Below are 13,987 nucleotides of genomic sequence, written 5' to 3'. Positions count from 1 at the left end.
TTTTTAAGGAAAGTAATTTTTTAAAATGGCAGATCAAGGAAATGGTATATATTTTAGAATCTATGTTTAGGCTACCAGTCATAGGTAGCTTCAATTACATCAATTCCAACGATGAAAGTTACGCGTATTTTCTTCTTGATTTGATGCCAATGCTTTGCATGCCCTTGCCTTTCCAAAGACAACTACGGTCCCCAGAGTTCTGGGACTCAGACACAGAGAAAAGAGCACTTCAGAATCTCAATGCAAGGAAGAACTAGGAGATTAAAACAACTCCCTTTCTCAAAGTCAATCCGAGCACAAATCTAACCCTTCTATGCCTTGCAATTTTTGTTTGCACTCCTCCTACATTTCACAAAGCATTTTTGCATGCAAATGTGTCAGTGGCATTCAAAGACTGGGCAAGACAATTTCATAAGATGACTTGGCTGTTTTACTCAAAACACCCTCATGATTTTCAAGGGCCAAAAAAACCCACAAGGAAATAAAAAAGCAGCCAGTAAACCAGACTAAAAAGAGAAAAATTTAAGTTTTGTACATTAATATTTAAGAAAAAATATAAAATCCTATTTTCCTGCCTTTCATCCCTAGTTACATTACCAAAGATCACTCTTCCTCTCAGCTGTAAGTGCATCATGCTGGGCTAATATAAGATATGATTTTATCAATAAATTAAAGTACAACAAAGGCACAGCCTATACCATGTCTCTTCTTAAGTAAGCCATCACAAGGTAGATCAAGTAGCAATGCACTTGCAGAGTATTGAGTAATGATATTAGGAAAGAAAATCCCTCAAGAATTCTAGTTCTGCAAGATGTGAGTGCTGGGAGACAGGCCATAGTGAGAAAGGCATTGCGTCTTTTTAATAGTCATGAGACAAACTTTTTTTTTTTCTTTTTAGCTTAGAATATAAAATTCACTTAACAGCAAGCAAAGATGATCCTTTTGTAGAAGGGCTCTAGTGTCTGAACTACTATTTACATTTGAGCAAACCAGAAGCAAACAACTCTCTTCCATCACTGAACAGAAGAGCGTGTTTATGCTAACCATGCATCCTAGTCATATTAAAGTAAATAATGCAAACCCACTTGACAAGGAGTGTTTGGGAGTTCAGTGTGAACTGTCACGTCTGGAATACCAAGACTGAAATGGCATTCATAGTTAGGAAAACACCAATGTTTTCAAATGCTGAGCTGTGCCCCAGAAACCAAGATTTCCCAAGCCTCTTCAAAAAGAAGCTGTTATCTCCCAAAGTGAGAACAGGCACTTGATGTCACTGAGATACAGTCACTGTTATAGCACCAAATTACTATGAAATTAAGAAAACCACTTTAAAAACAGAGATGGCTGACACTACAGCCAGAAATAAATGGGAAGTTGCATTTTCCCTGCTCAGCTTATCTAACTAATCAAGTAGGACTAAAAGCAGATTATTAAACTTTTCTGGTGAAAATAATTACTTGCATGCATTTACAAATACTCAATGGTGTGCCATTACTTGAAACCTGATCTTTTAAAATGTAATATTATCTGTAAGGGATCTTCAGTACACCAACAACTGCACACCCATTACATGGCAGAAGAAAGTGATATTGTATACTTAAGTGTTCCAGCAATAAGGGGGAAAAAAAAGAATTTATAAACCACACTTATCAAATATGCTGTTTTGTCAAACCCTGACAGTACTTTCTTTTTCTTCTTTCAAAAACAAGCAAACAAACAGCAAGTGTCATCAGCAAAAGTGTTATCCTGGCAATGGCTCCGCTGTTGATTTTCAAGTGCAAGCATTGATCCTGCTGTACTTCAACTAGCGAAGTACAATACAGTATTATACACAGGAAAATAAGCTGTAAAATTGTGACTGTGCGTGGAGAGAAGACTATGATTCAGCCATCCTGTGGAAAATTCTAACCTCTTATCTCTGAATCTCAAGTTCCATATTTATTCAGTGAGTGAAACAACATGATTTCAACAAAGCATTTGTATTCTTCTTCTAAGAAATAGGATGTTAAAAAAGCTTGTTTCAACAAAACAAACTGGATATCAGCTAAAAGGCAAGAACTTACTTTATCCACAGCAGCACTTCCCTACCTCAGCAAGTTCTCCTTCCTCAACAATTTGATACTCTGTAAGCACTGGAAGATATTTAATAAGTGAGCCTTAAGTTTCATACGGTTTATAAAGTTATCATAATTTTGAGTGCTTCTGGTTTAATGTCTTACAGTTGAAATTGATGGATTTGAAAGACAGGAAGAAATTTGCAAGTGAACTCACTGATACAACTTTTTTGGTTTTAAAACAACAGGAAAGAATGAATGTGTTTTATACTTCCTGAATTTCAGCAGCTGTGGCAGTAGTGTAAGAACTATGAATTGTTAACTTCCTAGTTAGGTCACTCAGTAAAACAATATCAGTACCATTCAGTTAAGGAAGACAAAAATCAATCATAATACTTTGTCTTGATATTTTCAGCACAGAAATTTTCCTGGAATCTAAACCCAGCTGGCTGTCTTATCAGCCTAGAAGCAGTTCAGATACCACAATTGTAGGCAAATGAGGATCCATGATACATCTTTTTTGTCCATCATTCTATTCACTAAATACTATTTGTTGACACAAGTAAGAGCACACCTGCTGAATTCACATCTTAAAAACCAGTACCTTTCTTGCCAAGACATGACAAAATCCTGTAGACCAACACCTAAACTCTTTTCCTTCCATTGTTTGACCTTACTCAGAAAGCAAACAAGAAATATTAACCCTTCTCTCCTAACATGTTTGTTACTAGAGTTCCATAACAGGACAAGATCTAACCTAGATTATATATAAATATATCTTCATATACATCTTGCTGCTATTTGACTTCAGTATCAAGCAAATTAGAAAACCCCAGTAGCTCTAGCTCTTTCTAAAACTCAAATTCTCTCAGACAGACATCACCAATGCTCCAAAGGAAGCCTGCAACAATGGATGTACCCTGCTATGTGAGGGGTGACCTGTATCCCAACCACAAGGTTGCTTATTGACTTTGTTGAGGCCCAGGCAAGACCAGAAAAAAACCACCAAGACTTTAGCTGGCTTATTAAAATTAATTTGTTCATCTAAGATTTTGATGAGCAGAATTGCACTACGCTAAGCTTCAAAATGCCCTAGTAAAATTATCACAGAATGGCTCAAGTTGGAACGGACCCCCCAGTTGGAGGGCATCTGGTCCAACCCCCCACTCAAGCAGAATCATCTAAAACAGGTTATCCAGGATCACATCCAGAAAGCTTTTGAATATCTCCAAGCAGGGAGACTATCTGGGCAACCTGTGCCAGTGCTCATTCACCCTCCCAGTGAAGGAAAAACTTTCTGATGTTCAGATGGAACCTCACCTGCTTCAATGCCCATTGTCTCTGGTCCTCTCACATATCTTAAGGGGTGACAAAGCCGATATCAGAATGTTATCTTTTAAGGAAACTGAACATGAATGTTCTTAGTGATTCAGCTAACCCTATTTAACAGTAACAGCAAGTAAGCTGGAATTCTGACAAGTTCCCAGGGTAGACCATAGAGTCATATTAATTACTCTTATAAGCAAGAAAAAAGTTAGGGAGAAGCCCTATCTTCAGGCGTAGACTTAACACTTTTTGTTTGTTTGTTTCTTTATTCCAATATTGCTTATTTAAAACGCAATTACCTTCAATCTTTCAGCAAAAATGTCAGCTCCAAATAACCTGATGCATTCTAGGTGGCCTACCTTCTTTGGAGGTGGCGAAGTCATTGCTAAAAAGATGAACCTGCTACCTAAATGGCTGCACAGTTCCCATGAACAAAGAACTCACGTGCCTCTATTCTGCACAGACACAGATGCATCCAGCTGAGGGGGAAAACCCCACCCAGCCACCAAATTATAGAAAGGCATCTCTCAGCAAGTACCAGCCTGCCTTCCTTTGGCAAGCAGCAAGGTAACAGGGAGTGAACCACAAGCTCCTAACCGCAGTCATCTTGAACTAGCAGAGACTCAGTAGCCCACATCCTTTGGAGCCTGCTTCATCTGCTCCCAAATATACAGACAATAATCACTTGCCTGTCTTCAGGATCGCTGTTGCTGCTGATTTACACATTGTTATTTTAAATCAGTCAAGCACTACCACAGAAGATTAACAGACACTTGCTGTTTCCTTTTTTAAGGTATATGAGACTGTCAGTGACTGAATCACATTCACAGTGAAACTTCCTCCTTTCCTCCCATCATAAATTGCACTTAAATTCAGATTTTATGCCGTCAAAGCTTTGTGTAGGGAATCTCAGCACTTGTATTTGTCACAAGCAAGAGATATTGAAAAATGATAGAATCATTCACTCTCCTTCAGAACACAGTATTTCATCAGATTATTAAACAAACTTCTTTTCTCACAGCACAGTTACTGCCAATGTAGTCTCAGCTGCCAGTATGGGCAAGATGCATTCCACATCATATTCAGGGCAGATGCCATGGTTCTGCCTCACAGCCTGAGGTGGCACCAGAACCTTTCTGACAGTAACACTTAGCAAGACTGGTCTCGAAGTCATATGTTGTCACTGCAGACAGGAGAGAAAAAGTTCTGTAACAATAAGAATTGTACATTTCACCTCGGCTACTACGAGCATGAAGTAACTCTATCCCTCCTCAAGGCTATTTTTCCTAGGCCCACTGACAAAGCAATTATCTTGGAGAAGAGGGACATATTGCAACAAAAATGTTTTTAACATGCATGACTGGCAAGATGGAAGAAAGTAGTACCAGAGACCTATATCCTACTCTGCTCACATGAAAACTTGAAGGGCAGGACTTGACCTTCTGTAACAAGCAGAATTAACAGTGACACAGATGGGCTTGAGCACTGAGAAGGATAAAGTCTGCTGCACACATGGTTCTTTTGCTGATTGCCAGGCTGTTCAGAAATTGTCTCTTCAGGGGTTTCAGCTACTCCCTGGGCAGAGTATACGTGTGAGGCAAATGGAGTATATCCACACAGCTGCTCCTTACCAGAACCATTAACACCAGGAGCTTCATTCATTTCCACCAACAACTACATGAAAGTGGAACAGACTAAAAAATCGGAACAGTAAAAACGTGTTCACCGTGTCTAGGAAAAGTCTCCAGAATCATGAGAATCAGTGGCATCAGATAAGAGAGAAGTGACCTAAAACTGACCTAAGCGACTGGCACAAGAGATAGGAGATTACAGTCGTGATAACAGACTGTGTGGGATCATCATGAGCAATAATAAAAGAATTGGTTGCAATTAAGATGTGAGAAAAGTATGACTACATTCAGTATGGGAAATATTTCAGATTTTTATCCTGAAAACATTCATCAGAAGATATACAGAATGGCCAGCAAGCCCAATACTTTTTTCAATGATAATAAACAAAGTCACTACTGAAATTCAAAAGATGCCACTGCAGTATACACAGAAATACTTACAAACAAGGATGAGTTTCTCACCTTTTACTACTTTGTATTGTTACAGTCCTTCTTCTAAGTACAGTAATTACATACAAGTGCTGCATGACAACTGTAGCACCGCATACTACCATGGTTTTGCTGTGATTTTTTTTCAGGTTTAAGCTCAACCAGCATGCAGGCAAAATCTGAAGATGACTTTAAAAGTTTCTAATTGTAAAGACAAATCAAGACAAACGTCCTTAATTATCAATCTATGCATTACATTGGAAAGCAGAGGAAAGGGAGATTTGTTTGCACTCCCATGTTAATATGATTGCCAAAGAAAATGTTCAGAAGGAAATAATTAAGTGTTGACATGGCAGCAGCTGTGTTTGCCAAAATAACATGATTCAGGTATCAAACATCCACAACTTAAGGACTAGAGAGGAAATGTTCAGTTCAGGTACTTGTAGTTTAACAACAGGACTTGAAAGTAACAAATCTAAAAACACAGATATATACTCACACCTCATGGCTGGACAAGGAATGCAGAGCTTGCCTAGTATGCTTTTCAATGACTTCAAAGGACAAGTTTTCACATTCAGTCTAAATGGTTACAATATCGACAAACAACAGAGACACATAAAACATCCTATCTGCAGCCAGCCTTCTTCCTGCGACTTACCAGATGCTATTAGGCAGCCACTATCTTTATGTCAGGATGTCTGTCTCACAGCCAGATGTACAATTATTTAGTTCAGAGATATCTCTAAGAGCTAGATGCACATAGCAACTCTCAATGTACTAGTTCAGCTTAGGGCTTAGCGGTCAGTGAAAGTCAGTTCAGTTCTCTCTTTCATTTTGTTCCTCCTGTTGCACATAACAGGGATTCCTGTCAAGTCGTGCTTATCAGTACGTATTTCCCACAATTTGAGAGGCATGTCTAGAATAGCCTGCAATCAAAGACTGAGAATCATTAGCAAATAGCAAACAGACATTACAAAAACTGCTCAGCACCTGCCAGATTGAAAGCAGCTCAACTACTTCTTTACTTTCATGGTTAACATCATGGAGTGCCCAGACACTGAAATAGGATTAGGCCCTGCTGTGCTCAGTGCCACACACCAACACGTGACTTCTACCCTAAGGAGCTTGCACTGAGTCAGGCACACCAGACAGGCAGGACAGTAGAGGCTGAGCTGCAATGGCCAAGTACATTTCTCAGTTTCAGCTAGCATTCCTAGACTCCTCATTGCTTTTAGTAGGAAGGCAGGTACCAGACTCGCCATTGAGTTTGTATTTTAGAAAAAACCAAAACAACCCCCCCCCCCGAACAAACAAACAAACCCAGCAGCCACAACAGCTCTGATCATTTAATAATTATCTCAGTTGGAACAGCTGAATACAGAAAATCAGAAATAATTTGTTCAAGTTTTCCATTTTCTTCCCCAGCTGAGACCGTCCTCAACTTTATTTTTAAATGTTTCAAGTGACTTGCAACAACGTGCATGAACTTCATGCTGACAGTTCCAAAACCCCAACAGTGATCATTCATGTCATAACTTCATATATAATAGAATCTATTTCTGAACATATACCCTATGTGAAAGCTACAAGCATCTTCAAGAAATTTGCATGAGTAACAAGCTAAAACAGATTGAAAGGAGTTTCAGATATCCTGCCTCCCAGGGTCAGATCTAGAGCTGTACTTCTCTTAGCTAACATGCCCACAACTTTACCTAGGCTATCACAGTCATTAGCATCAACACCCACATCACTCAACCTTGAAGGCAGACAGGAAACCTCCCTCTAAGGTAATTAGAAATTAGCATGGAGGAGATACATTTTATGTTAGCAAAATAAAGACAAGTACCCACAACAGGACAGAATGTTACAATACACATACTCCTTGTCCTTCAGATAAATGAGAAACTTAAGCAATTAAATATGTATCTCAAGGCACAGTATTCAAGGACGTAGCACAAGTGATAGCTGTAGGAGCATAAAAACAGTGCCAGCACCCCAAAGTATAACGTTTGAACGTAATCACTAATGCAGAAGACAGACATGCAAATCCAGCATCTCAAAGAGCAGAGCACGGTAAATTTGGTAACACGTTAGTCCCGGTCCAGAGAGTTGTTTGTCAGATCTCAGTGTATCTGCATCCTATTATCTGAAACTTGATACAGAAAAAAAGCAATTAGATTCTCCTGGAAGTTTCTCGGGTACCTTAGTAGCAGTGTATTACAGTATCTATACCCCAGCCTTTTACCAGCAAAACTTTGTTACTTTGGTAAATCAAATCTTAATTGTAGTAAAGTAGATTAAATTTAATGAGATCAAAATATGCTGATACAGATACTACACTGCTTCTGACACGTAAAAGTACCCCATGCACAGTAACATTCTGCCGCCTCGCTCATCACTGCGTGACTTTGAAATGGACTTTGCAGCAATTCCAATATAAACCTTAAACATTTAGCACTTTAGATAAGAATTAACTTGTCCATAGAGAGGCTTTTCTCACTTGGTAGCTAAGAGCACCATTTGTAGAAACTGAAAACTCAGTTTTACAATTAGAAACCATAAGGTCTGGGAAATGCCACGTTTGACTATTTTCTCCTCAGTATGTAACAAGACCTAGAGAATGCAATAAACGCGAAATTAAACTGACACGCATCTGTTTGTAATAGATGTGGTTTGAACAAGACCCAATTCCTTACAACAATGTACACACATCTACTTAAAAAAACCAAATAAGGTACTGTATAAAATACAGAATACTTACACTCACAACAGTGAATGAGCTAGCCACACACAGGGTGTTGCAACAGGCAGACCTCAGCTGAGCCTTACCATCATTTCCTGTCCTTGGTGAACACACTAATAATTTCAGCACAACCACAAGTGTTCAATGCACACACAGAGAATATCTCCAACACCTAAAAGTCTCCTCCCACATTCCCTGATGCAAAGCCAGATGCTATGTAAAATTCTAAAAGAGAGGTCATAAGCGGGCCCTAATGCAATGTATGGGGAAGGCAATATAAGAGTAAAGAGAAAGAGAATCAAGACTTGTGAATGCTGTTGCTTTGAAGATGGATAGGAGCCACAATGGAAAACTAGTCAGCTTAATCTATTGGGAGCACAGACTGGGGAGTATTATTTGAAAATATCTTTAAAGAAAACCATTTAAAACAATAAAAAACAACGCTCATGGAAATAACAACTGTCGCTACCCATGGCTTTACAGAAAGTGGCCATGAAAACACACGTCTTAAATACCCAAACCGGACTTACAGGCTCTGTTGAAATTAAGTAGTGAGACACTCTGAACTCTATGAGTGAAACACTGAACTCTATGATTAATCGATGAAAGTCAAGAGCTGAAGCAACTGTTCACTTTGTCCCTTCTCAAGAAAACAGAGGGAACATTGTTACCATCACTAGCGGCCTAGGACAAAAACAGAAAGGCAGAAAATTACCTTACATTTATTAAATGCCCTTTTCTCTAGCTCTTCTAGATATCCCCCCAGTAAAAATAAAACAGTCTCCATGAAGAGTACTTCACTGTCACTGAACTTTACACCAAATAATTTTCAAATAATGGACTATTTAAAAGCTCATATTGCCTAATTGGTCCTCAAATGGAAATTAAATCAACCTGGAAACAAGGTGGATTTAATTAACCTATTTAAGATAGAGGCAAGAAATAAAAACAATGGTGGCTTTTTTTTTTTTTTTTTTCTTTTCTTTATTTTACACGAGCACAGAGAACCACAGATTGAGCAGAGGTCGACGGCTTTGCAAACACGCCCAAGATTTCTGGAGTTCCATTCCACAGCCAGCCGGCTGCCGGGCGATTCCCCCGAGCCCGCAGCCGCGGGGAGAGCCGCTGCAGCCCACCCCCGGGGCAGCGCCGCCCGCTGCGTCCCACCTCACCTGGAACTCGCCCCGTCTCGGTCCGCGTGGAGCGCACCGGCAGTCAAATAAACCCGCGGCGGCATCCTCCCGGAGCAGGGAAGCTGTCTAAGTTGGCCGCCGCTCCGGAACGGCCTCGTGGGGTTGTGACAGCGCGGCTGGAGACCCCGAGGGCCGGAGGAGGAGGCTGGAGAGGGCTCGGCGGGGCAGGCGGGATGAGGCGCCGCACCGGCAGCAGCCGCCCGCGCCCCGGCCCGCAGCCGCGGGCGCCCTCGCTGCCGGCGGGGAGAGAAAGGCGCTTTCTGGGTGCCAATACGCCACTTTCCTCGCGTGCCGACTTCGCCGGCTGCCGCCTCCCGGCCCGCCTCGTCCCATCCCATCCCTACGGCGGACACCCACCTGAACTCCACACCTACGGCCCGCCCGGCGCCCCCGCCATGGCCCCCGGGCAGCGGCGCCCCGCAGGCAGGAGGGACGGAGGGAGGAAGGAAGGAAGGAAGGAGCCTGGCAGGAGCGGCAGCCGCCAGCATAAAGGGCCGGTCCGGGCTGAGCGCTCGCTCCGGCTGCCGGGGAGCGCCCACGAGCGGGACCGGCGGCGGGACCGCCGCGCTCGACTGACGGCCGCGCCGGCCAACGGGAGGAGCCGCCGCTGCCCCCGCCCGGAGCCGCCGCCGCCCGGAGCCGCCTTCCCGGCCGGCGGGGCGGGACAAGGGGAGTTTCCATGACGTCACGGGCAGCGCCCGCGGACAGGTGGGGAGCGCTCCCGGGGGGACGCGGGGGCAGCAGCCCCGGGATGAGCGGAGCTGAGCCCCCGAGCCCGCCTTAAGCGGCTGGAGCAGGGCGGGCTGCGGGCGCGGAGCTAATCCCGGGGCGGCCCTGAGGGAGCCTCGGCAGCCAGGGCTCCCTGAGCCGCCTGGTCCCGAGGGCGCGGCTTCCCGCGCCGCAGGGGCGAAGTGCGAGCGAGCGCCGGCGGAGAGGGTTTGTCCCGGGATCGCCGCATCCACAGCAGCCTGCGGGCATCGCTTCCCGCTCACGGGCAGCGCTTCCCGCGCCCGACCTCGCCATCTGCCTCGGGAAGAGCTCCTCTGTGGGAAAACCACCCCGCCGCGTCTTTCCTCGCTGCCCCCACCCTGCACCGACATCCTAAAGTTATCGTGTTCCTCTGTACCTTATTTAAAAATAAACGACTTGAATGACTAATTGGATCCGAGCCGTTAGAAGCGCGCTGGACGTCTTCCATGAACCCTGAATGTGTACGCTAAATCTTTCAGAAATTGTTACTGCCTGCGAGGAGGTAGACGGGATGTGACCTGGCACACCATTCACACCGTTTTTACTTACAAAGTGCGATTTAATCCACACTTAGGAGAAACGGAGGCGGGGGGGAAGAACCACCCCGGTTTCTTTACTCAGACTCACAAGCCCGAAACTGATCAGCTGCTTCTCAATTCCATTCAGAACTCAGTGCTTTTCTCGGCTGGAGGGAAACAGAAACCTTTTTCTTCATATACCATCATACATAATTTAAACAGAGCAGGAGCATTTGGAAAAGCAAGCTTAAGTGACATCCCAAAAGTTAGGAATGGTATTCACGGCTTGGAACTTGAGGTAGCATAATCCAGGAGCAGAGCAGTACATTTGCACTTGGAACAAAAATCTTGCAAGGGCATGAAAGAGGCCACAGAATATCACTTTTAGTAAGAACACTATCCATTGTATGCTCCCCAGACCATCAGCAGCAGAGTGACCCAAACAACCCAAAAACTGCTTTCAGAGCTGGTCTGTGTGATGCTACAGCAGAGAGGGTTTCTGATGCCTCTGCTATTGACTGTAGCTGTACAGCCTGATGATAGCTTAAGGAGATGCTGCCTACAAAATGAAGCAACGACTCTTTAGTCAGCATCAAGCATCAAAGTCAGTGAAAAGCAACGGAAGTAGTTTTAGTTTTCATTGTATTGTTTAATGTAACTCCAAGTTACTGCAGTATGGGAATTCAGGCGTTTCCAGAGGGTATATATCAGTTTGCAAACAAGTAGAGTTTAAAAATAGCATATAGCAATTCCTTGATTTTCAGATTTTATAAAAGTTTGATTTTATAAATCCAGGTTTTAGGACAAAATTAGCAACCCCTGCCATTTTAAAGAGCACAATTTTTGAACTAAAGGCACCAAACAGCTTGTAGGATCAAATCAGTTAAGAAAAAATTAGACACCTGGAATATGTTGATGGTACACCTTTTTAGTGTTCCCATGATGTAACAGCACATTGTTAAGTAACAGCATGTTTCCTATGCATGTGTGGCCTGTTCCAACCTTCACTGAAACCAAACTCAGACCACCTCTTGTGTCTCCCTGAAAATGTACAATCTCCAGGCCCTGCAATAAAAAAGACACAAACTGCAAAAATAAAATTCTCTTCCAGACCAAAATCTCTTCTCTTGAGTCCTGCTGTATAGACATTTCCCTATTTGAGATTACTGAAAAAAATTAGGACTTCTACTGTTCCTGTGCAAAAACGTGTTCTGGGTGCATCCATGGGCTGTATTATATTATTTCACTGGAGTTACATTGGGAAGGAGTTAGACCTTCTTATGGATTTTGTTTCCTTTCCTTTTTTTCTTCCCTTCTGTCAAAGAAAAACAATGAAAAAATATTAGAGTGCTCTGTTTTCCTGTGCTAAAGAAAAGTTTAGAAATAAAGTAATAACCAGCCTTTTGAGAATAAGATCATTCTTTCTGTTAGAAAAGCAACACACAGGGAAATAGTGACAGTTCATTAACTGAGATGGCAAAATACAACGTGGTTGTACACATTGGGGAAAATGTATGGGCAGAAAGCATCTGTGTGAATATAGATTGCTGGTTTTTGTTCTTAATAGATCCATCAACACAAACTCACCCGCTTTATAATCATGAAAGGAAGGTGGTTAGGGTGTTCCTCAGCAACATGCACTTAACCTTCGATTTATCCTTGCTCTTTGAGTTTTCTGTTCTGATTGATGGAGCCTCATGACAAAGTAATCTTTTCAGAGCTATTAAGAAGAGTAACTCTGTTCTGCATAATCCAACAGGTTGTTTGTTTTTTTTTAATTCAGTTTCCGTTTGATCTATTATAACTCAGAATTAAATTACATTGTTTGAATTAAAACTGTACCAAAATATGTGTTCTTTTAGCTTGCTCTTTCTTGTGGTTATGTAAACACAGTTCATAATAATGTTTCCAGTGGTGCAATGAAAGGGATAGTCTTTTGATTTCCAGCTTGATTTTTTTTTTCCTTTAATTATTAGGTAAAAATAACTATTGCATCCCTATTGAACTCAAAGACAAGCAATGATGTTTCATGTTTAAGCAATCTTAGTCTGGTGAGGGACCCAGCTTCCATTCCATGTGTATGGACCACAAAGAGAAAGGCTCATTATGAGAAACAAGCTTTGTCCTGTGGTTTGAGCTGAAGAACCAACAAATAAGTTTTGCAAAGAGCTTCTACATTTACAGCAGATGGATATATTTATTAGTATTTCTGGGGCTGAGTTGTGAGCAGCAGAAGAGTTGTGCATTTTGTAAAGTTATTGGATTCATCTGTCTAACTCTTCTGATGACTATGCACATATATCTTCAGTCCTGGACAGGAGTTATCTATCGTGAAATTCAGAAACATCTTTCTTCATGCACAAAAATAAATCTGTCCTTGAGAGATTTCTTCTTTACACCAGCCCTCCCCATGATGTAATTTCTGTCCTTATGCCAGTACCTTCTATGTTATTCTTTGTCATCACTGAGGAGCCTCTATCCCATTGACAGTGCTTTGGCAAACGTTGCTGTTGTCCTATTGCTCTTACTGGCTGGTTTTATGGAAGCTATCAGCACCACCTTTCATGTGTCTTCCTTGTTGGTACTTCTAAATGCTTGCCTATCTCCCTAGGCTGCCCAGGCCTCTTTTCACATGACCGTGGTTACTAGGTCTTCCATGACTTGTCTGGCTTCCCAGCTAGAATTAGCCTTGTTAAATTCCCTTTGGAGCCCTCCTGGATACCTCTGAGGTAAAAGAATATCGTATGTGCTGCAAAATTCATTAATTTTTGCAATACTTTTAGCAACTTTGCTTGTGCCTTGTCATTTGTACGGTGATCGGAGCCCTACAGCTGTGGGGGAAAGCAGACCTGATGATGTCACAGCATCCTTTAGTCCTTTTCTTCTTACAAACTGCTATATTGATTGTTGTTTACTTATGGGGGCAGAGAGAGAGCAGGAAGGTTTGTAGTCTTTCCATGTTGGCAAAGCAGGTGTGTGGCCAGAAAGTCAAAATGGGAAGGTGAAAAACTAAAAAGGAGTGAATATCCACCAGCTGGGCACTCAGGAAAAGAATTCCTCTGCCAAATGGTCAAAAGAGGTTTGACCTGGTCTAAAATTTACAAAACTGCATAGGACAAACCAGGCAGCAAACATTAAAGAGGTGCACAGATTTGCTGTGGCTGCCATGACCATGCGTAGCGTATACCTGCATAACACAGCCTGATATACACAATGTGGCATGACATATATAACATGACACGGTAACATAACATGGCTTCACAGCCTCTTTCCACAATACTGCTGATCTGTCCCAGAAGGCACCAGTGCACACCAAAGAAATAGAGAAGTTATGCAACACACG

At 42.3% G+C, this 13,987-nt stretch overlaps 1 protein-coding gene across 4 annotated transcripts in view; it reads right to left on the bottom strand.

Annotated features, from left to right (window-relative positions):
• Nucleotides 1–9,872, bottom strand: part of OSBPL3 (oxysterol binding protein like 3) — an 81,232-nt gene extending 71,360 nt beyond the window's left edge. For 2 of the 4 annotated variants that reach the window (XM_040075906.2, XM_058422624.1), the window contains exon 1: nt 9,734–9,847. The gene's annotated coding sequence lies outside the window, so the exon portion shown is untranslated. Of the gene's footprint in view, nt 1–8,713; nt 8,868–9,355; nt 9,483–9,733 lie in introns of those variants that run through there. The other 2 variants (XM_040075895.2, XM_040075915.2) reach the window with 2 other exon arrangements.
• Between the last annotated feature and the right edge of the window lie 4,115 nt (nt 9,873–13,987).

Source organism: Hirundo rustica, chromosome 1, assembly GCF_015227805.2.
Source record: "Hirundo rustica isolate bHirRus1 chromosome 1, bHirRus1.pri.v3, whole genome shotgun sequence".
NCBI classification, from domain to species: Eukaryota; Metazoa; Chordata; class Aves; order Passeriformes; family Hirundinidae; genus Hirundo; species Hirundo rustica.
The sequence above is the reverse complement of the archived record's forward strand: the minus strand, read 5'-3'. Positions and strand labels throughout refer to the sequence as shown.